The 21,726-nt window shown below is 39.4% G+C and overlaps 1 long non-coding RNA gene across 3 annotated transcripts; it reads left to right on the forward strand.

Annotated features, from left to right (window-relative positions):
* The first annotated feature begins 8,158 nt into the window (after positions 1-8,158).
* On the forward strand, positions 8,159-17,313 carry LOC110954447 (uncharacterized). 3 transcript variants are annotated; one of them, XR_007937424.1, is made up of 4 exons: positions 8,181-8,333; positions 8,678-9,073; positions 11,802-11,865; positions 13,863-17,313. It is a non-coding gene; the product is annotated as an uncharacterized LOC110954447 (long non-coding RNA). The 3 variants fall into 3 exon arrangements; XR_002595925.2 differs by having other exon boundaries at positions 8,177-9,073; XR_007937422.1 differs by lacking the exon at positions 11,802-11,865 and having other exon boundaries at positions 8,159-9,073.
* The last annotated feature ends 4,413 nt before the right edge of the window (positions 17,314-21,726 follow it).

Consider the following 21,726-nt stretch of genomic DNA (forward strand, 5'->3'; position numbering starts at 1 on the left):
TCTTTGTGTTTTGGACGAGGTGCGGATGTTTATCACCAGTATTTAGGTTAAAATGTCATTTTTAAAGATGGTCTATTGATATGGTCACAGATGTGGAAAAATCAACACAATCACACATTCAAACTCTCATTAGCATCCTCATCAACCAGCTTCTTATTTTTGGCTTTTCCCTTAATATGCACTGAAAAACAAAATGGTAAAAAAATAATAAATTTAAAAAAAAGAAGTGAAATTCTGGGAGCAATGTTGCCAGAAAAAAGTATGCTTAAAGAATAGCAGAATACTGTAACATTCAAAATATGGAAAAATTGAAAATAGCAGCAAATACCTGTAAAAGAATTCATTTTAAAGTTGATTTTAAAACAGTGAAACAGTGGAATGTTAGCCACAAATTGTTAAAAGAAATTACTGTATGTAAAAATATAGTTTTTTTTTATGTGAACATTATCTGTCATTACATAATTATTTTTTCTGTTTTTACAGTCAGGTAAAAAAAACAACACTTTTTTAAAAAATGTGATTTTATATAATCTGTAATTTACCAAAACAGGAAACATCTGTAAAGTAACACTTTGCAAACATTATTTGCATTTTTTCCAATCCCTAATATGCATAATTAAAAAAAAATGGTTGGTAAATATCAGTAAAATGTTTAATTTAAATTCAATAAAAAAGGGGCTCTTTTATGTGGACGTTATTTACAGTTTTGTCCCATTTTTTTTAGGGTTATCGTGTAAATAAATATTTTTTTTGATGTTTTTTGTACTTTTCTGTAATTCAATCAGGACAAAACTGTACAATAACAGCAAATTATTCATAAAATTATAGGTAAAAACTAGCAAATAAAACATTCTTAAAATAAAAAGTTCTCGGTGTGTCTGAGCATCTCAAAAAGGGAGAAAATTATTATACTTAGGCCATGTCAGTCCCTGTATTCTAATTGCATGTACTGAGGGATATACAGATTGCAATTGAGGTCATTTTTCTCTCTGTAGTGGTTCAACAAATAATCTAAACAAAAAAAAATCAGCTTAGCATCTATTCAGTTGCTGCATATTTTTATGCACGATATTACGAGATGTGATCAAAAGCTTCAATTTATACTGTCAACTACAATTTGTTAGCCCCATTAGTTGGTTAAAAACACTCAGACATCTGTTCAAGCTCCATCCACAACTCAAAGATCCGGAAAAGAAAGTAACCACCACATCATAAGTGCATGAAACTAACTCAGCAGTGATATTCATTGTGCTTACAGGCACATTCTGCTGTTCTGTGCTTCGAAAAGTGTCCCTAACAAAGTTTTATGACATTGTCTTGTCACGAGGGAAACAAAGTGCTCATAATGCCAAATTACAAACATGTTCCTCTCCAGCACCACATCCATCACAACATACATCATTTGAATATGTAAAGAACTGAACAACTCAGTAAGCTCAAGTCTGTGGTGCTGTTCCAGCCAAGCCATTAATTTTTCATTCATTTTGAAATATTGCATTCCTAATCACAATGTATGCACTAATTCATCTTCCATCCAGCATTTTAAATGGAATACATAATTCTGCATCCAATTGAAAGCCATATGTGGAGGACTGCTAGAATCTTTACCTGGGAGTCAAATCGGACTTCCACTGAACATATAGCATCTGATTAGATTATGAAGCTGCGCGATGAAATAATTGAATGAAAATGAAAATCAGAAGCCAAGTCTTGGGTCGGCTCGCAGCAGGCTTTGACCAATCAAGCCTAAAAGCATTACTACTACTACTTTCAAAAATTTCTGAGTGATTTAGCCTTTTTTTCCCTGTAGGTCAAGAGTGTTTTTCAGTTTTTTCCATTCTATCCCAAGCAGAAGAAAACGCATCAGAAAACTCTGAAATCAATCTTTAATGGCTTCTCTTGTTGTTTTACATTCTTAGCTCACACAGAGCACCGATTTGAGGTTACTAGGACCCCATTACGACAGGATCAACAGGAATGCTTTTACATTGTCCGGCCTCTGCTCACGAATCATCCATCTTTACCGCAGATTGAAAGAATAAAACATTTCTCAAAGTTTGGATTTCTATTTCCCTCATTCTGGCATCTGTTTTAGTGACAGGACTCGGATTGGGAGGTCAGGCTCTCTGACTGGAGGACACCCATATGCTGCTGTCATGTTCTCTGCTAATTAGGATTAATGGCGGCCATGCCTTTCCTTTAGCTTCATACAACTGCTCCCACTTAACTTACAAGCACATCTCTACCCTGTAAGAAAAAAAAAACAAGCATGGAGACTGAAAGATTCTGTAGATTTCTGGATGTCTTTCTTTCAAGCTCAGCCAACACTTTGTTAGTTTGTCAGACCTGCTAGTGTTTTATGTTTCTTCAAGGTTCCCTGACAACGATACAAAAGGTTTACTGGACTAGACTTCTGAAATCCAATGTTCGGGGGCCTTGACGTGGGTGGATATGTGGCGTGTTTCGGGTTTGTAGCAAACTTTGCTCATAGGGAACAACTTTCTGGCTTGTCAATAATTAATGAGGTGGCAACGCTGAGCTGCGTTCGCTGAAGGACAAATTAGAAAGCAAAGGTGGAACAAGTGTATATACGCACAGCAAAAAAGCAAGAGAAGACATGAAGAAAGAAAACCCGAGGCATTAATTGCTGGTTACTTCTCCATTAATCTAGATTGTGAAGACCCTCAGATTCCATTAGCTTTACCCTTGAATCTAAAACAAAACACTGAAGTTTGTGGGGGTGAGTTATTTTCTCTCACCAATTTGCAACAATGCCTTCATGTCCTCACATCTGCCTGATGAAATGGAAGCTGAAGTATCGTACCCTGTGAAATTAATTAAAGCAAACTCAAGGCTTACATTGCGTGGAACCCGAGTGTAGACTGTACGTGGCAGACATTACCTTTACCAATGTTTTTTCCAGTTGTGCTTTTTCTGCCTAAACAATGAAATAATTTTGTTTATGATTTTAAATATGCAAATTGAATTTTTGGCCACTTGGCAGAACCACAACAAAAAAAGAGAAGTGGATGCCTTGATGAAAATAAATAAAACAATAAATAAAAAGACAGTTTCCTACATCCTTTACTACACATAACTTTAAGTTATGCATTTAAGATCCATATAGTTGCAGAAATGGGAAAATTATCTACAGAGACTAAGGGTGCTTTCACATCTGTTAGTCCATTAGAGTGGTTCGTTTGGACTCAAAAGTTGTTACAATGTTGCTAATTTCAACTGGTTCGGTTCGTATTCACACCAGTGTTTTTGCAGTTGAACCAACTACGATGAATGTTATATCTCCCCCCAGTCGTTTGGCGGCGCTGTTCACAAAAATAATGATGTAGGTGAACGCTGATTGGCGCAGCATGTGAAGAGGGAAAAATCCCAGAAGAAAACAATAGGCTGGGTTTATTCCATGGATCGAGGTTTATTCGTAAACAATGAACTATGTTCTCCTGTTCGTTCTTGTTGCCATATATTCGTATCATTGCTTTATGCAACAAGCACAAATACTGCTGTTGTTCCAGCATGAAGCTCGCATTCGGTACGAGAACATTACACAGTCGTTTTTGGCACGGAGAAGATGCATTGCAAGACATTATCGTTATCCCAAAATTCCCCGTGCAGGTTGCTACCGAAGCTCCCGTAGACCAAAAAGTCTGCTGCGCCATCAAGCCGGTCCGAATGGAGACAGGTTTGTGTTCTCACCAGCAGCGAACCGAACTGGAGTTCACATAGAAGCGGGAGAGGTGGTCTCGGTCCGGTTCTTTAGTCCGCACCAAAAACATCTGGTCTGCTTTCACACCAGCACAAACGAACCGTACTTGCTGGTGTTGCGGACTCCAGTCCGCTTTAAGTGAACCAAAAGGCGTATATGTGAAAGCACCCTAAAACAGCTTCTTGCACCAGGGTGTAAACGTGTTAATTTCTGCTGTGAAGTTGAAGTTTTCAACATGAGGGTTTATGGGGACTGACCAATACTTAGAGGCAGCATCTAGTGGCCATTCAAGAAATTGCTATTTTCAACTGAATTTTTCCGCCATGGAAGTTGTTGCTTGGTTTTAATACAATATTAACATATATTTTAGCGCCATGTTAGTGGATAAATGTTCTATTATGCTTGCTAACCTTGTCTGGTTGCTGTTACGTGCTGGACAAGCAGTGCTTAGTAGGTTTCAGTTTAAAAAAGCAATTGCAAGCGAACAATTGATAGGCTGTAGCACCATTGCTAACTTGATTATTGCAATCCTAATAGGACATTTAACAACTCTAGGATAAAATATTGTTGGCTTTTGTCGTGTGCACAGAAAAAAAGACACATTTTGCTTGATAACAGTTTCAATGAGCATACAGCTGCCCGAGTCTGTGCTGAGACTGATCTTCACTCGTTTGAATGGAAACTGATGCGAGACAAAGAATGGTCATCATGCAGTTGGAAAACACTCTACCAGATTACAGAAACAAATTCAATGGACCCTCTGATTAATTGATATAAATGCCCATGCAGGCAGCAACAGTTTAAGTTAGTTAATCCTGAAGCAGGGAAGGGATGGAAAGTCGGCAGTAAAATTATGCACACCGGTGGTTTCAGTTCGGAGGGAATGTTTCCTTTACATTTCCATTTTTATTGCTGTCCATTCCGGGTCATTTCATGCGCAAAGCAACATCAAGTCTAAACTAATTTGTTGGCAGCTGTTTCACATTCTAAACATTTCCATTAGCAGCCAAACCTGTCCACATAATGAAATATTGTTCAAGGGAAAATCAGTATCCAAATTATTTTATTCTATTTCACAATGTGCAGGTCAGAATTTTCACCAGCATTGCTTATAGATGAACCTTTCACTTTGCGTTCAAATGCAACATCAAGCTACTTTTGTAGATGCTTCGATATTATCGCTCTTCAAGAATTGATGAAATAGAAACTACTGGAAAAAAAACTGCAGCTAAAACATCCTCACTATCCCCAGTAATAAAAACACAAGCAAGCTGAGACCTCAGAAGTCATAACGAAACATATTAAGATGCAGCATTTATTCTGCCCTCTTTACTTGAAAGATATATCTCTTGCAGAAAGCCAAAGGCCAAAATGTAAATTGATGAATTGCTATAAATATTCAAGTAATAAAACTGCCTATTTCTTTAAATGAGAAATGGGTGGCATAGCCTCGGTGAGTCACATCTTCTAAAAGACTGAGGGATAAGTCTTTCTGTTCACAGTTCAAACACTCAGAGCCCGTGTCCTTCCCTTTGGCTGAGGTGAAAGTGAGAAAACGAGTTTGGAGGGAGAGGACGGGACAGTTCAGTCAAGGAGAGGGAGGGTACGGCGTCCTGGTGTCGGATTGCACAGCAAATTTCCTGAGGGTTTTTCATGTTTGATCAGTGTATCCATTATGCGCTCCTGTCACTGACACTGATGCGCCGCTTGTCCGAAGGCGAAATAACTTATGTACTGTGGATGTATATGATGAGGAAATACAGTGTGTTTGTGAAAGAAATGTAAAAGGTGACATGCACACCTCTGCAGATTTACATCCATGTTTTCACCTCATGCATGAAAACACATGGCTTGTGAACACACCAGGTGCTTTTACTTTCACATGCACGCTCTTGACTGATGGCTGTTCCAGCTCTGACACACTTGCACTAACCCGGTCTGACATTGTATATTTTTATGAATCTTTTACGGCCCATGCCTTAACTTTCACTATGACCCACCTGGTGGCAGTTTGGCAGCTCACGTTGAACATAAGTGTGGAACGTGAAGAAACAGAAAGCAGAAACCAACAAGAGAGTCCCATATGTCAGCGAAGATTTGGTCTACAGAGATTATTAGTGCAGTTTTACGTCACAGACGGTCTCAGTGAAGAATTTGAGCCACAACGTGTACAATCCTTGTTCAATCATCATCTTAACGACAAATAACTGCAGACACTGGCCTCTAACTTAACCCCTTTGAAGCAGTGTGTGGGTATTATCTGCTCCTGTCACAGTTTTACCTACCAGATAAAGTCCTGCACTTTTACGGAAACAACACAACCATGACTAGAAGTAGAGAAAACTCAAATTTGTCTTTAGTGCAGTATGACACTAGCCTAGCTGCACTAGACAGCCCACGGCAACGAATTTAATTCTCTGCCAGGGTGGATCTAGTTACCCTCGGTAAGCCTCGAGGTTGGATGCTCCTAAAACTGGCCGACGAATCACCATGAAGTGTAGAGTCAGAAGGCGGGCGTAACTAAGTGACGACAGAGACGCAACGATTCTGACAGAAACAACCGGAAACAACTAGCCTAGCCGCGCTAGACAACCCACGGCAACGAATTTAATTCTCTGCCAGGGTCGACAACAAAAACGACAACAGTCATTGAGCTCCATTAGCACCGACTCTGAATAATCTTTCTGTTAACATGTCTGTAATATACTTGAGCTTCACCCATTGACGGTATAAATAAGGCTTCACCGAACTACCGCATCCTCTGATTTCCGGCGCTCTAGGAACTCCGTCAGCCTATTCGTTGCGCTGATTGGTTGTATACCTACCCAATTGCTGCAGAGTGATTTGAAAGACAACCTTTTAGCCCGTCTCCCTCCCTGTCGAGAGTTCCTAGACCCTTGCGTCTTCAGACCTGGTTCTAGCGCGGCTAGGCTAGTATAACACAGTTAAAATACCAGAAATGTTAAGAAAAGAAAGTTTAATTCCCTTAGTTATTTATTTTTGCAAAAATTAAAAATTCCTTGAATTCACAGATGCAACATTTCCCCCGGTGCGTCTAAAAAAACACTGAATTATTGTTACATCACTGAGTCACTAATGACACAGTTGAGAAGCACATCACTATTATTATCTTATCATCTAATAGAATCTGAATGTTGATTTTTGGCTTATTTTTAAACGAGACGAGTGATTTTGGTGAAATATAATGCTAACATTAGACTTGGTTTAGTTGGCAAGTCACAGATGAGCAGTTCACTGACCTTTGGAAAGTTAAAAATTCATCAGTTTCTTCTGTTTTTATCATTTCTGGCTTTGATAAATGATGCTGTTGTGGTCTTTTTTGCTTTAATGATAACATGCATTAAAACCTATTGGTAGGTTTTGGGGTTCAAATGGGTTAAAGTTTAAATCAAATGTTAAGCTCCATCACATCAGAGACTTCAAAAATGAAATGAATCTGCGTTTCTTTATTGAGTATTTGGTCCTAGAAGCTTTGTGACGTAGCGAGAAATTGCATTAGTGAATTACTGTAAGCTAACAGCACGTCAGTCACAATAGTCCTCTCGCCATCTCTCCATTTACTACTATTCACTTTACTATTTACTCTGCCCTTATATTTTGTTGATTGTTCAACAATGTACTTGTTCCACTGTCAGATAACTGTCAGAAAACCATTGCTGTTTTGTGGAACAGTTTGTATTGTACCAGATGGAATAAATAAAATTGGATGGTGCAACAAAACTAACATCCTGCCACAAATGACTCCCTCTTGGACTCTCTGTATCCACAGAGGTCAGCAGTGCCAAGATGGTTTATTTGTGAACAGCAGCAAGAATTTGAAGGTTCACTAAAGTTAAACTTGACATGAAGAATTTGTATGGATTTATTTTGCCTCTATGAACAAATCCACTAATTGATTCCTTTGGAATTAATTGGCTTGTCTACAAAATGTTATTGTTTTTAAAATACTGTTTATATGGAAGCTTTGGACACAAAGTGCCTGCTTGGCATTATGCATTAAAACGCATGAAAGTTGCACACCCTTCTCTTTTTCACACACATGTGCACTTGTGCCTTATGCATGAATAGCTACATTATTCAAACACACACCTACTCATGCTCTTCCATCAACTGACTGTTTGCAACTTTGACAGGAGCTGGCATTTTGCACAAACACAAACAGAACTGCACACACATATTGACTAATGACTGGTGCATTTTACATAAGCACGCACACACACACGCACACAGACACAGACACACACAAAATCCTCCAAAAAAAAAAAAAAAAAAAACGCACCGGAGGAGACCCTCGCCCCTCATCCCGGCCTCTGTCACAAATGCTTCTTGTCGTCAGGCTGTGTGTGACTCCCCTGAGTCGGTTGCCAGGCAACCGTGGCTGCATTAATATGCGCGGTAGAAAGGGAGCAGGGGATACCTCTTGCCTGTGGAGCGAAAGCAACCACGACAGCGTCAGTGTGAGGGGACTGGTTCCCTCACAGCACACACACCCCCTCCTCTTTCCCTCTGTCTCTTCCTTATATCCGTCCAGCGTTCACGCTCTGCTCAGTTAGTTGGGGAAACACACTCAGCCACTGGAGCGCAAGGAAAGGTATGTTTGGTTACACATCATGTAGAGCAAGCAGGGGCTTCCACCACTTCAGCAAGGGGTGCTTTCTTATCTTTGTTATTTAGGAAACATTTTAAAGACATCAGCACCGTTTCACATTGCTGAGCAGTAGAAAAGTTTGAAAAAAGACATGAGCCTTTAATCAGGGTTGGCAGGGCGTCTTGGAAGGAGAGGCACGACCGAAAAACTCCTTTTTTTGTAAGCTTTGCGGAATAAAAGACAAAGGAGGATGGAAGTATTCACATGAAACAGCTTTGTTACCCTCCCACCCCCATCTGCCCATCAACTGACTCCATTCTTCAACTTGACATCATCCTTCCACACAGACAAGAAGCAGAAGAAGAAGGAGAAGAGAGAGGCAGCGGTGGTGAGGCAAAGCAGGCGAGAAGAGAGGAGGAAGAGCAGAGAGAGGAGGTGGGCAGCACAGTTTTCAGCTCTCACACGGCTGAGGAGGAGAAAGTGACAGCAGCTAGAACTTGGCCACTAGTGAGATGAAATTCGGGGAGGAGACGCTGGAGCGCTGCGGGAGACGACGTCCAACGAGAGCCCTGAAATTGGAGCGCCTGGAAGACGAGCCAGCCCTCTCTGGATCCTGTGCCCCACCACAGCCGAAGGATGAGAGGGGTCGACTTTCGCCTTAGTTGCCAGGGATGTCTGTGCACTACGGAAAGGCGTCCCCCTCCAGCATGTCCAATGCTATGTTATTCCTGATGCTTTGCAAGGTAGGTCTCTAAAGTCCCACTGTCATCCCACAGCCACAGCTTTTTTCCCTCTCTCTTTCCATTAAACTCATCTTGGTTAATCTGTGAACAATCAACAAATACTTCATGAATATTTCACTGCTTTTAAATGTCATGACAGCGAGTATGAATTTATTATGCATTGTGATATATTCTTTATAAATATGGGATATTTCCAGTTCTCAGTTGTCTTTGCATGAATCATTGATTAAGGCAGCAGAGACACCCTGAATCCCGCTTTACAATCAAACTATTTTGTCTTGGCCGGTTTAGCTGTGGTGCTTATTTGTGCAGAAAATGCATCCACATTCATCTGTGAGTATTCCACCTCATGCATATTATTAATAAGTTTAAATGCTTCCTATAAATGCAGAAGGATAAGCTTAAAAGAAAGTATGTCTTTTCCTATTTGTGTGTCAAACTATGTATTCAACAGCAGTCTTTTTCTCAGGAATGATGAAGTTTAAATCCCCACAATATAAAAGTTTTCCTGTGCCTATTATGGATAAACTATCAACTATGCAGGGATGCTTCTGTCTGATTTCTTTAACATGTAACTTCCTGTAACTTTTCTGTGGGATCTTTTGCTGGATTTTTTTGATCACACACAAAAAACAGTGCAAATGCAATCTTGTCAAATCAAAAATAGGTCTGTCACTTCCCTCTCACTCACAGAACAGTGAGTACAGGCTACGGAAAAATGGGTCAAACTAACTATTGGCAACATTTCATCTGATTTTTTCCTCCTCCTGTCACTCTTCCTCCTGTTTGATTACTCCACGCGTACGCCTCGTTAGATCTCGCCATGCTCCGTAGTTTGTTTGTGCTGGGCGTCAGCCCATGTATGCCAGTATGTATGTGTGTGTGTGTACGTCCAAACTGGGGAGGGGTCGAGGAGCCGTTTGCTTTAATTCCATTTTAAAACAATGCCAAAAGCGACTGTGCCTGTCAGACCCAGTTAGCATCTGGAGTTGTTTGACATGCTCAGGATTATTCAAGTGGCAAAAGGTTTTACTCTCCACTGATCTGATCTGAGAACGTTAGCTTCTGTTAGGTGTAGCAGGAGTGTCCTGATTTGTTGTCCCAGGTATGACTTCACCCGATTTTCTCTCCTCCTTCCTGTCTGTCTGCTGCTTTTTATACAAATACGCTTCTGGCTGTTGCTGTATGAGTGAAGATCCAGGTGTGAGCTCACTTCAGCGAGAAATAAAATCTCAAGGAGGTGATTTTAATTTTGAAATTGTTGGCTTAGAGATGCTCACATGTATCGCACAGGACTCCTGGTATTGACAGACTTGCTCGGGTTAATCACAGAGAGAAAAGTGAAGACATAAAAATGTGAGGAAATGAGCTCTTGAGTGGCAACAGAAATCAATACCGAAATACTAAAGCCTGCAGCTTAGAGGAGCACACAGTCAAATGACCAATCGATAAGAGGTAGAGAAGTGGAGACTGTTAAGTGTACTTGTAGTGACGGTCATTTCTGGATTGTCCCAGATTATGACAGCTCTGTCACACAGTCTTCAATCTGGGTGTTAAACAGACAGAGGAGCTCATTATGGATTAATGATTATGCCAGCATTGAAACAGAAACTGCACAGACAAACTGAGTTGTTGAACAAGGAGGCACTGGAGATCGTCCAGAAGGTTGACGTGAAGCTGTACACGCTGCTTTCTCAATGCTCAGGTTTTGGCAGCAGCCAACTCACCGCCACTTCCACTACCACCTCCTGCTCCTCCCATTTCCTTCTCCCTCAACATCTTCAGGACATAATTCCACCCCAACCAATTCTGGTTTTGTTTTTTCTTGCTTTTTTTTTTGTTGAGCACTTGTTTATATCAGCAGCAAGCAGGCGTCTTCATGCATGAGGGCACATCCAGCGCGCCACACAAAGATCTCCATTCAGGTTGAGGGAAGCCCTGTTTATAGTGCTCCCCAGGAGAGGCAATCAAAGCCCATTGTTACAGATCAGAGGAGGAGGGTGCACTTCAACACAGAAACACGGCTCGATGGGGTTTTTATGCGCATCCAGAGCACAATGCACGGCGGTGATTGGACGGTGCGATCATTCAGAGAGTAATCGTGTGGGATGTTAGCCTTTAGAAAGGACAATCATTTTGATGCTTTTACCCTTATAAACAGGCCAGAACAAAAGGAGCTTGACTTTTACAGTATTAAAGGCCTTTTATATAAACTTATAGGTCATCTTTAAACACAGACGCCATTCCTTGGCAGTGGTGCTTTTATAACTGATTTGAATTTTCCCCTCATAAAATGTAACATTTCTACACTTGCACTGACCTCATAATGAACGTGATCAACTCAGTCTGTTTCTCCTCTTTGCAATATATCCACAGTAGACAATACCTAGACTTTCCTGGCAAAGGAGGATTTCTGCAAAGACCTTTTTCCCTTGCCAAACTGTCAGAGAACGCAATCAGTACGCAGAAAAAGCGGGGAAAGTGCTACACCAATGACATAAAAACTACTTTGTCAGACCTCCTTCAAAAGGCTGCATAAATTCTAATTATAGCAAAGGACACTCTGTAAATGACCTTAACAATCCGGGACTTGAAGAACAACTGTGCGAAGTCGGATTTATCGACAGGAGAAAGAAATGTTTAGGAAGTCTGTGTTGAAATTTCTGGACATGTCAGTCGCAACCTCACATTCTCTGAGACTCTTTTCTGATGTCTAACTCTCCCTCAGGTGGCTTCAGCACAGAGAAGACAGAGTAAACAGAAAGCAATACACATGCCAACACAGATAAAAGGTGAATATAATCTGACTTTTTTTTTTTTCATTTTGATCAGATGTTCTCAATCCAATTTAGATTCCAAGAAGTGACAGTACACAAAATGTTAAAACAAAAAGTGGCTCAGGATTGTTTTTACTGCTGGAAAGTCAGTTCCTTTCCAATAAAGACCATCAGCTTTTAAGGAACATTTTGTACCCTGAAAGTACTTTAGGATACTTTTTCTTGTAAACTCTTGCTGGAAGTCAAAATGTGTAGTTTATCTTGCATCAAAGGTTTTCACTAAGAGGAACAGCTCCCAGTTAGAGGGTTTATTTTTAGTCTGCATTAGCTTACATGCTTTTCTGTTGCTCGTCGGCATATAAAAACCATTGACCCGCAAAAGGAGCACTTTCCTCCTGAGAGGTGTTTGAATGCCAACTTGCACAAGCTGCTGCGCCTGCAGGCTAAAAACATACAGCTAGTTTCTAATACTGCACCCCGGGCTACACAAATCAATACGCACACCCCTGAAAAACTCACATATGAGGGCTGACACATTGAGAACTTGGATTGGGGGCAGTCCCACCACAGCTGAAGAAACACCACAGCTGAACACAGCGGAGTGCAGGAATTTCTGCAGCTTTTTTTCCCCACTCACTGGGCTTCAGTGAGCTGTCAAGGCCATTCATCTGATGCTCACCATGTCAATCAAGAGGGCAGCTCAGAACTACACAAACTCCCACGATTGTGAGAATTCTCGCTTCTTGTTTGAAAACAAGTGTCAACACAATAAGAATAAGCAGAAATGATGATATATTTATTTAAAGTGAAAACCCAGTGCGTGCCTCTGGGATATTTTATGATACGGTCATAAAACCTGAAAAAAGGATAAAGCGCCATATGCTGCAGTTCATATAAGTGTCAAACGGACACATTGGAAGTACTGTTCATAACCAAAAATATTTTACGATTTCCTGAAAGTGCTCGGAATCAACATATAGAGTCACAAATAGAAAGAAAAAGCATTGTATGATGGAGTAATCATACGTGTGTAATTAGTAGTAGCCACGACACATTGGATTAAAGCTGATTTAAAATAATAATAATGTGTGCAGAAATTGTGAATGCATTTTAAAGTGCTTCAGTGCTCAATGTTGCATCTGTTTAACACTTTGAATGCAAAATCATTTAAAAGCTGTTTAACAACGTATTCTGAATCTTGTGTGTTCAGGATATATTTTATTGAAGGAACGAATGTGATATATTTTTAATAGAAAGTCTGTCTTATGTTCCTGAATAAAACATAGTTTTACAGCAGCTTACAGGCAACTTGATGCAACAGCAGTACAGTAAACCTGACACATGCGCAGTGTGCGGTTTGTGTGTTGCTGTGATGTAGGTAGAACATCGACTGACATTCGTTGTGTCTAACAGTAAAGCCTTTCAAAGTGATGCAGACTGTAAATATTCTGTTTGATGTATCAGTAAAATCAAGATCTTTAACAAAACAGGAAGCAGAATTACAGCATATTTATTCAGATTCAACCCCCTTTTTACCAATCACGCAGCAAAGGCTTACTCTAAATATGGCACAAAAACAAAAGACAATCACACGTTATTGTTTTTTCATGTCAGGCAAATCTGTTGATTTGTTCTCAGGGCCTCAGCATTTTCCCACATACTGTATATTTCTTTCATGTATAGATCAAAACTGCAAGCCACTTGAGACTACTTCTGCTCAAATAATAATGCATTTGCTTCACCAAATACTGGCATCACAATGCAAGTTTTCCATGCAATGAATGTAATCCATTCTACATAACAGCATGCCGATCAATTACTTTCCTAATCACTTTTTAATTATCGTATTGCCTCACCAGCCAAATTACCAACAGATAAATTGTCTTGTTGGATTATTGCCATTATCGCTGTTCATCATACACTGTGAATCTTCAAAGTAAAGGAAATAACCAGTTGTATTAACTAAAACATGGACTGTGTTTGTCTTTTTTTTTCTTATCTGCCCACTCCAGATTGGTCTGAGACGAAAACTGCAGACTTTTCCAGGGAAAATGGTAAACACTGTCTACAATGATGAGGAAAAGGGAATCCAAGACAAGGAAAGTAAGGAGGAGAGCATCTTGGCCATGCTGGGCATCATTGGGACCATTCTCAACCTGGTAGTGATCATCTTTGTCTACATCTACACCACCTTGTAGGTTTAAAACTCTTTCTGTGCTTCATCCGCTGGAAGAGCAGAGCCCTTGTGAGCTATTACAGCTGCATTGTGTTGACTGGTATGGAGATAAAGATGGGAGGAGCGAGGAAGAGGCAGAAATTACTCGGTGGTGAACTGGATCTAAGACTCGGCCATTTGGCATCCCTCCTGCATCACTTCAAAAAGCTGAGACTCTGGGAAACTGGTTCCTTCTTCTCCCCTTCACAGGTAGATTTATCCAGAATGTCTGGTCATTTTTGACTTGTACATAAATGCATGAAACTGGCACTCAAGAGATGCAGCTTTTACCAACATGTGGACTTAAAAGACTGCAGAGAGAGAGTGGACAGTTTTGGCGAATATTTTCCAGATGTTCTTATAAACTCAAGTATGAAAATTGTCTGATCTGCTTCCATGGGACAAAAGATGTACAGAGAAAGTCAACACAGGTATCTGCAGTGCTGTTTATTATTTTTCCACTTACTAAGATTTAAACAGGCATATTAAAAAGTAAAATGTTATTCAGCTTGATTTAATGTTTGCTTTTATACTGTATACTTTCTCATGATGCTTTCAAAATTCTCAACTTTGGATGACAGTTTTTTGAGACTTTATCACCTGAAAATGAGTTATGTTCACTTAGTTTTAAGTTGTTTCATGTACATTTATTGAAACAAGTGGTGTCTTTAAATGGCTAAATGTCAGTTTAAAGTGCTAAAATGCATCCATAATGGATACACTTGACATTGTGCTTGACTTTAAATGATGGAAGATTAGACTGATTTGCAGAATTTAGTAGAAAGTACTGAGATTATTATTTATTATTCAAGTTTTAAATGCATCCCTTCAGTCTTTAAAGGTCATCAATGTTGAAATGAGATGCAAATGGTTTAAAAATTATGTCAAAATCTCTACTCTGGAGGAGGAAAAACATCGTCTAAGCATAACTGAGGAAAAGGTGTTTTACTTCTACTTCAGGCAAGTGCAGCTTTAACAATGAGATACGTCATGAAATACATTTCAGGCTGCATGAGTGTATCAACAGGCACAGTGGGCTACATAATCATCATGTTATGATCACACTATAAACTCTTCACCCAAATGTACATAGGAATTGCTACGCTTGAAAGTTAAAGACAGTTTGCGTTTTTTTGGCCATCAATCTCAGTTTGTGCATCATTGATTAAAACAGAGACTTGTGCATAATGACTGCCTTAAAACATGAGGAAATGGCTATTTCCACGATGTATAAATCTATCAGGTTATCACTACTTTCACTTCTTGTACATACATTTAATTCAGTACCAATGTCATATGTTTTATTGGTCATTTAATGGGTCATTTTATAAAAGTATCCTGCTTTTGTCTTAAACAACATGCAAAACCTTTGAGCTTTTCAGTGGTGACCGAGTTATTTCCAGGCCTGGGCCAAAATACACAAACAAGTTTTTAGAAGTGTTAGACTGAAAAGGAATTCCACAATGAAAACAGTATAATTTTTGATGGTTTTGTCTTTAACATTTTGACATCTGTCAGTATTTTACACTCCATCCATCTTGGTGCAAACCTGTTTAGAAATCACATCTACATACAACTAATCTGCAATAACAAATGTGTTTAGAAGGAAAAGTAATGCATCCTGGATTAGGTTTTCCATTAATATAATGAGGAAATGCTTTTAATTAATATGCTTAGGGAGTTGAAATGTGGATGCTAACTGCTCGCTAACAACATGTTTCATTTCTATCGACTAAAATGTTTCTTTCTGATATACTAGATCCACTTGTACTCACTAAAGCATTATTATTTTTTATGGTAATGTTTAGGCACTGCATGGTTGCACTTGGTTAAAGTTAGAAGTTGGAAAGGTTAGATAAAAGTCTGCAGTAACTTTACACACAACATATTTGTTACCATTTACCTAAAACCACTATATTTTCCTAACCTTAACCAAAGTGCCTTTGTTGCCTAAACCTAACTATAGATCAGAGTTATGAACCCTGTGTTTCAGACGTCCACCATCTACCCCAACCTCCTCCCACCAACAGTAGTATAATTCATTGATGTACTTCTTCGTTCATTTAAAAACAAATCTTGTAGTTATAATATTACAGTAACTTGGAGGAAACAGATTTGCTGAGGGATGAAGTTCCATCTAACTTGACCCAGGACTGGAAATAACATTTTTGTACTTAAACACAGCAAGAAAGTGTGTCAGTTTTACTCCTATATTTATAGTTTGACCCAATCTGGGCCTGCTTGGACAAGTTGAATCAGGTCAGGTCATGAGACAGTTTGAACTGAAATTAACTTTGTTTTTCATTAATTCATGGGAAAGAGACTTGCATGTAACGGTCTGATCAGTTATTTCTCATCTGTAGATTTGCATTGATGGAATAGTTCAACGTTTGGGGAAAACACAGAGTTTTAGAGGTGCTTGAAGGTGGATTTTGCTACCTTTATACTAAGCTGAACTAACATGCTGCTGACTGTCCTCACATTTTGAGGTCAGATATGAGAGTGGTATTGATCTGATCTTCAACTCTCAGCAAGAAAACAAATAGGCTCCCAAATGTCGTTCCATTCCAGCAAAGAAAGAAGCTATAGGAGATGAAAAAAAGGCGTAAAAATAACGATGTACAGTATGTAGAGAATGTACGGCTTTAGACTGCAGGCTACATTACCTGTAAAATATTATTTGAGTTTGTCAGTTAATAACCTCGTGACTTCAGAAAGTGCCTGAGATAAAAGTGTCTCACCCTCACGGTGGAGAGGTGAAGGAAAGGAAACCACAAACCAGTGAGGGGATCTTTATACGGCCACCTGTCATACAGTTAGGAGAGAGGAAAAAGTTGAAGAAAAACATGTATTATGTATGCAGCAGCAGAGTGTTGCATTCATAATGGGACTGGATTTCTACTACATGGCTTAGTTAATAAAGCCGGCCACCGTTTGTCTTGGATGAAGTGCACCTACTTGTTTCACACAATACAGAAAATGAAAGCTTAGTAAGCACACGGACAAGTCTGACGAATGTATTCATATTTGATGTAAAATCTGATCATTCTTGTTCTCCTTATTGTTTACTTATCTTTCCTGAAGCAATGTAATCAGAACAATTCTTTATGTTTTATTTATGCGTATGCAAAATCTATTTAAACTCATTGTATTGGTCTCTTGTGGGTGACAAATGGATGGGCTAAACGTTTTTCAGCCTGCAGTTTTGTTAAAAAAAAAAACCTTGAATAAATACATCTTGGAAGTGATTTCATCAGGACATTTAGTCTGAATGTAGAGGGCTGAAGATCAATGGTAATATATTCAGTTTTATGCAGCACACAAGCTACATTCATTAGAGACAGTCTACAGCAATTTGGAAAGACTCTTTAAAGCATTAGAGCTGAAAAAGCCGAAGTGGAAACTGTTCACTCAATAGCACTAAAGAAAAAAAATTGTCGAAGGTCCACGTTCTCCTGCGTCTGACAGCTGTGTGAGATTACAACAGAGCCTTGAAGAAGAAGATGGATGAAGAAATCAAACCTTTAAGAGGCTACAGCGTTACATCCTACGAGACATATTTCCCTGTCTCGCTGCAAATCAATCTGAAAGATGGAGAGAAACGGAGAGAGCACAAAGCTAGCAGGACAAAGACGCAGAAATCATATTTCCCCAAACAAATTTATTTTCATTCCATCTCCTTCTGGTTTGTATCTTTTAGGTCCTATGAACAGAGTCGTGTCAGAATAATTTCCCAATCCATTAAGAGTGCTCTATGACGAGTAACATACAGGAATAATCCTTTTGGAGGGGGAAAAAATGGGACTAAAATCAGCTTGAGTCTGCTTTTTCTTTAAATATAATGGATTAGGCAATGAACCAAGAAAAAAAAAAACACTGTTGTTTGAGGAACCCCAGCTGCTTAAATTCACACATGCCCAGAAGCCTGCTTCAAGCTATTGTTTCACCTGGATCCAGCGAGCACAGCCTTCGAAATCATTGCCTCTTTTGAAGCTGAAAGATGCCTGCTGAACAATGTGCAGGAGATTGTGGCGCATCCCAGATGGATGATTCAACCGAGCAGATTGTCCGTGCAGACGTTCCGTCTCCATCTAGCTGAGCTGACATCGTTTTGATGGTTTCACAGAAAAGCTGTGCGGGCGATTAATCCATCCACCACACAAGCCACACCAAATCAACAAGACATACCAGTGGCTGGCAACGTCAGGCTGCTTCTGTTTTTATTCAAAACCAATTCAACCTGTGGCAGCAGCACACATTAAAAATTTAATATCACACTGAAAAACATGGTATCCAATAGAACAACAGCCCACCAGATATTATTGTTATTTTACTAATCATATCAACAAAATGCAGATTCTGTTTCTAAATTACAAAACATCTCCCTCTTAAGCACGATCACACCCCAAATGAAAGTAATTCTACTCGACCAGTCAAAATTTTAATTTGTTTTTGGCAATTGCAGTTTTGCTGTAATTAAATCTAGAAGAATTGCCAGCATGCAGATCCATTTTAAACAGTACTTTCCAATATTTTATTGATTAAAAAATATGGTAAAGCGTGCACTTGGATTCAGTGCTTTCATAGCTGCTGCTTTTAATGGTAGCTAAAAAGCACAGGAAACAAAACTGATCCAGGATCAGTTTATCTGGCATTCGCCCCTTAGGCTTCTCAGCTGGAAGCGATCAATCTCTCTCACCTCATTTGCTGTCTCTTATTTCTTAGAAACTAATGTGTAAAAAAAAAATAAAAATCTTGTACCAAAATGAGTGAAGCCATCATTATCATGCATGTGCATGTCCTGGTCAGTGTTGGGGTCAACCATTACTGTAATCACATCATATTTGTGTTTGTGTGGTACGCAGCACATTACTGTTCCCGTTACTTCTACAGTTACGACTTTATTCATTTTTCATCCCACAACATTTTTCTATGAGGTCCTTTTTGGATTGGGTTTCATCAATTTGTGGCTTTTTTAAAATCACAAAAAAGATGTTGTGCATGTAATTTGTGCAGGTATTTGGACATGTGTAAGGTTTGTCCTTAAATTGCTGACTAGAAATTAGGTGACAATGTCAGGAGATTGAAAAATACTATAATGAGAAATGTAATTAATTACTTCGTAGGGGGAGGAAATCTAAAAGTCATAATTTTTTGGGAATGCGTACAAGTTAGTTTTTTGTGTAATAACTCTAACATTAGTTATGGTCCTAAAGTGTCCATTTGCATTTTATCCCTTGACCTTGTTTTAACAGTTTTGTTTCTAAACTAGCTCTGTAGCTGATAGATGATTGGCAAATGCTTAAAAATAGCTCTACATTGAGCAATATTTGCAAGAAAACAAAGACTCTTTCAAAAGATCAAATCAAGCAGTACTAAATATAGTGTGCGATGAACTCCTGAACCAAAACTGTCAATTGGTTCCAATCGTTTCTTTGAGGCAACGAGTCACAGACAATAAGATTTCCAGCAGTGACAGTGGAGTGACATTAAAAACAGATCTGTCCTCAAGTTTACTGTCAGTTGCTCAGAATATTTTTTCTTCAGAAACTAGGATGAGTTTGTTTTTCTCCTAATATCACTGTCACTGTTATTTTCTTTTCCTGGCCACATGCAGAGCCAACAGCTGGATGCACACAAATGCATATTTTGTGTGGTTGTCAAAGAGGATTCTGGGAAATGTAGGAAACTTCTAACTGAAGGTGAAGCAGGTTAAGAAGAAGAAGAAATAGTCTGAAGGTAAAATCTGCCACTTATTACTGAATAGTGTCTGGAATATTCTGCAGACTCTGGCGATTAAAGCGTGCATCGATGGCACATGGGGTGAAATATCTCGACAAGGCACATTTAGTTTTTTGCCTGACAATTCCTCTGTGTCACACTCAAATACAAAGAGAAAAGAAGATAGGACCTGAGTCACACTGATTTCAAACACAAGAGTGAAGTTCAGTACCTTGAAGAACATCGGGAAACAAAGCAGCACCTTTCCACCCAACCAGCTCAAAGTTCACTCCGGAGTATTGATGTCGTGACTTCGCCGAATCCGCCCCGTCGCCTCAGTCCTCCTTCAATTAGAGATCTGAGAGGATTTCCCCAACAGATGTGTCCTATATAGATTTCCTGTCACAAAGGGTGCACATATCCAGCTGCCTTTCTCCACATTTATTCATGCAGAGAAATAAATCCTGTGATCAAAATCAGGGAACGGGCTTGAAAGCCATGACAAATCCTGATATAAATGTAAAACTTGAGAGAGGAAACTGTCAAAGTGTCAGGTTCAGCTTGACTGTTAGAGATTACAAAACTTTTGTTTTTTTTCCTCCTTTTTTTGCATGGGAAACATTTTCAGACGTGTTATTCTGGAGATCAACCTGTCGGCCAAGAGGGCTGCTTAGGATCACAAATGTTTCGGATCCAGAATGTAGAACTTTTTGTACCGGTGGGGTAAGGCGGATTAGTGAAGAACAGGAAGAGCCATGCAGATACTTCTGAAAGGATTTGGGCGCTGTGGTGGGAGATTTTCTCCCCATTCAAAGTCAAACTGAAATAAAATACATTTTTGAACTCCCAAGTGAAACTACAGAGAAGAAGCATCCAGGTTTTTTCTTGATCTTTTTTTTTTAGTGAACTGAAGTTGATATTTTGTGTTCTTGAAATGATGATATGATAAGCATTGGTGCTAATGATGACAAGCTACAATAACTAACAAAATATTACATTTACAGAAACAGTTCACAGTTCACCGATACACTAACTGGCTTTCTTGTCAAAAGTTAAATGAAAAAGATCTATACTATTTCATATATGCATGGTAAATATGAAGCTGGAGCCAGAGGGTTAGCTCAGCTTAAGTTAACGCATGTAAATATGTGGGAAACCACAAGTCTGTCTCTGTTTGATGGAAACAAAATCTGTTTTTATACCTCTAGATGTTATTTCTGAGCAAAACTGAAGAGTATGTGCTGGATTATGCCTTGGGAAGTGACTCAAGGAGGCTTCCAGTCCCTGCTGACACATTATTATAGTACATAAACCCCAATAAAATGGCAAATTCCCATTTTTGATTATTAAATAGATTATACAACATATAAAATGTCAACTTGCGAGGTTAATCCTTTCCTCCTTGGAGGTGTCTGCACTTGGACAAGGCTAAATCTGTTATTACAGACAACAGACCATAATTTTTTTCCATCCATCCATCACCTATACATCGCTTATCCTCCCTAGGGTCACAGGGATGCTAGAGTCTATTCCAGCTGAGTCAAGGAGAAGACAGGGTTTACCTGGACAGGTTGTCAGCCTATGACAGGGCCACAGAGAGACAGACAACCAAGCACACTCACATTCACACCTACGGACAATTTAGAATCATGAGTTATCCTCAGCATACGTTTGAACTGTGGAAGGAAGCCGGAGAACCTGGTGAAAGCCCATGCTTCACAGGGAGAACATGCAAACGCCACACAGAAAGATGCCAGGCCCAGCCACCGATCACCGTTCAGCACATCTGGAATTTTTTGAAGTTTGCAAAATATGGCACACTCACTGAATAGGCTGCTTAATTCTGTGAATAAAATGAATGTAGCACTTGCTGTGCTTCACTTCTTTCACATGATATTTGGCATACGTAAAGCTGATCATTTCTAATCTCATTTTAGACA

The sequence above is a fragment of the Acanthochromis polyacanthus genome, chromosome 1 (genome assembly GCF_021347895.1).
Source record: "Acanthochromis polyacanthus isolate Apoly-LR-REF ecotype Palm Island chromosome 1, KAUST_Apoly_ChrSc, whole genome shotgun sequence".
NCBI lineage: Eukaryota > Metazoa > Chordata > Actinopteri > Pomacentridae > Acanthochromis > Acanthochromis polyacanthus.